Consider the following 2,884-nt stretch of genomic DNA (forward strand, 5'->3'; position numbering starts at 1 on the left):
AACACTGTAAGCAAGGGTTACTCCAAGCGGAGTCTCCCTTTTTTCCAAAAATTGGGCCCCACACACACCCACCCCTTCAGTGGCAGCAGTTGTGCCCCAGTTGTACACTTCACAGCTAGATTTGCATCAAGCACATTCAAAAATTCGCCATTCTTAACCGTTCCCAGGATGACACCGGGGTAGGTTGCAAAGTCTTTCCTGATCCCAGCTCTGTTCATCTTGGCTCCTTTTTAAAAACACTGTAAGCAAGGGTTACTCCAAGCGGAGTCTCCCTTTTTTCCAAAAATTGGGCCCCACACACACCCACCCCTTCAGTGGCAGCAGTTGTGCCCCAGTTGTACACTTCACAGCTAGATTTGCATCAAGCACATTCAAAAATACGCCATTCTTAACCGTTCCCAGGATGACACCGGGGGTAGGTTGCAAAGTCTTTCCTGATCCCAGCTCTGTTCATCTTGGCTCCTTTTTAAAAACACTGTAAGCAAGGGTTACTCCAAGCGGAGTCTCCCTTTTTTCCAAAAATTGGGCCCCACACACACCCCCACCCCTTCAGTGGCAGCACTTGTGCCCCAGTTGTACACTTCACAGCTAGATTTGCATCAAGCACATTCAAAAATACGCCATCCTTAACCGTCCCCAGGATGACCCCGGGGTAGGTAGCAAAGTCTTTGCTGAACTATGACTTGTTCATCTTGGCTCCTTTTAAAAAACACAGCAAGCAACGGTTACTCCAAGCGGAGTCTCCCTTTTTTCCAAAAATTGGGCCACACACACACCCACCCCTTCAGTGGCAACACTTGTGCCCCAGTTGTACACTTCACAGCTAGATTTGCATCAAGCACATTCAAAAATACGCCATTCTTAACCGCCCCCAGGATGACACCGGGGTAGGTAGCAAAGTCTTTCTTGATCCCAGCTCTGTTCATCTTGGCTCCTTTTTAAAAACACTGTAAGCAAGGGTTACTCCAAGCGGAGTCTCCCTTTTTTCCAAAAATTGGGCCCCACACACACCCACCCCTTCAGTGGCAGCAGTTGTGCCCCAGTTGTACACTTCACAGCTAGATTTGCATCAAGCACATTCAAAAATACGCCATTCTTAACCGTCCCCAGGATGACCCCGGGGTAGGTAGCAAAGTCTTTCCTGATCCCAGCTCTGTTCATCTTGGCTCCTTTTTAAAAACACTGTAAGCAAGGGTTACTGCAAGCGGAGTCTCCCTTTTTTCCAAAAATTGGGCCCCACACACACCCACCACTTCAGTGGCAGCAGTTGTGCCCCAGTTGTACACTTCACAGCTAGATTTGCATCAAGCACATTCAAAAATACGCCATCCTTAACCGTCCCCAGGATGACCCCGGGGTAGGTAGCAAAGTCTTTGCTGAACTATGACTTGTTCATCTTGGCTCCTTTTAAAAAACACAGCAAGCAACGGTTACTCCAAGCGGAGTCTCCCTTTTTTCAAAAAATTGGGCCACACACACACCCACCCCTTCAGTGGCAGCAGTTGTGCCCCAGTTGTACACTTCACAGCTAGATTTGCATCAAGCACATTCAAAAATACGCCATTCTTAACCGTCCCCAGGATGACCCCGGGGTAGGTAGCAAAGTCTTTCCTGATCCCAGCTCTGTTCATCTTGGCTCCTTTTTAAAAACACTGTAAGAAAGGGTTACTCAAAGCGGAGTCTCCCTTTTTTCCAAAAATTGGGCCCCACACACACCCACCCCTTCAGTGGCAGCAGTTGTGCCCCAGTTGTACACTTCACAGCTAGATTTGCATCAAGCACATTCAAAAATACGCCATCCTTAACCGTCCCCAGGATGACCCCGGGGTAGGTAGCAAAGTCTTTGCTGAACCATGACTTGTTCATCTTGGCTCCTTTTAAAAAGCACAGCAAGCAAGGGTTACTCCAAGCGGAGTCTCCCTTTTTTCCAAAAATTATGCCACACACACACCCACCCCTTCAGTGGCAGCACTTGTGCCCCAGTTGTGCACTTCACAGCTAGATTTGCATCAAGCACATTCAAAAATACGCCATCCTTAACTGTCCCCAGGATGACCCCGGGGTAGGTAGCAAAGTCTTTGCTGAACCATGATTTGTTCATCTTGGCTCCTTTTAAAAAACACAGCAAGCAAGGGTTACTCCAAGCGGAGTCTCCCTTTTTTCCAAAAATTGGGCCACACACACACCCACCCCTTCAGTGGAAGCACTTGTGCCCCAGTTGTACACTTCACAGCTAGATTTGCATCAAGCACATTCAAAAATACGCCATCCTTAACCGTCCCCAGGATGACCCCGGGGTAGGTAGCAAAGGCTTTGCTGAACCATGACTTGTTCATCTTGGCTCCTTTTAAAAAACACAGCAAGCAAGGGTTACTCCAAGCGGAGTCTCCCTTTTTTTCCAAAAATTGGGCCACACACACACCCACCCCTTCAGTGGCAGCAGTTGTGCCCCAGCTGTACACTTCACAGCTGAATTTGCATTAAGCACATTCAAAAATATGCCATTCTTAACCGTCCCCAGGATGACACCGGGGTAGGTAGCAAAGTCTTTCCTGATCCCAGCTCTGTTCATCTTGGCTCCTTTTTAAAAACACTGTAAGCAAGGGTTACTCCAAGCGGAGTCTCCCTTTTTTCCAAAAATTGGGCCACACACACACCCACCCCTTCAGTGGCAGCAGTTGTGCCCCAGTTGTACACTTCACAGCTAGATTTGCATCAAGCACATTCAAAAATACGCCATCCTTAACCGTCCCCAGGATGACCCCGGGGTAGGTAGCAAAGGCTTTGCTGAACCATGACTTGTTCATCTTGGCTCCTTTTAAAAAACACAGCAAGCAAGGGTTACTCCAAGCGGGGTCTCCCTTTTTTTCCAAAAATTGGGCCA

This window comes from Anomaloglossus baeobatrachus, chromosome 4 (genome assembly GCF_048569485.1).
Source record: "Anomaloglossus baeobatrachus isolate aAnoBae1 chromosome 4, aAnoBae1.hap1, whole genome shotgun sequence".
Taxonomy (NCBI): domain Eukaryota; kingdom Metazoa; phylum Chordata; class Amphibia; order Anura; family Aromobatidae; genus Anomaloglossus; species Anomaloglossus baeobatrachus.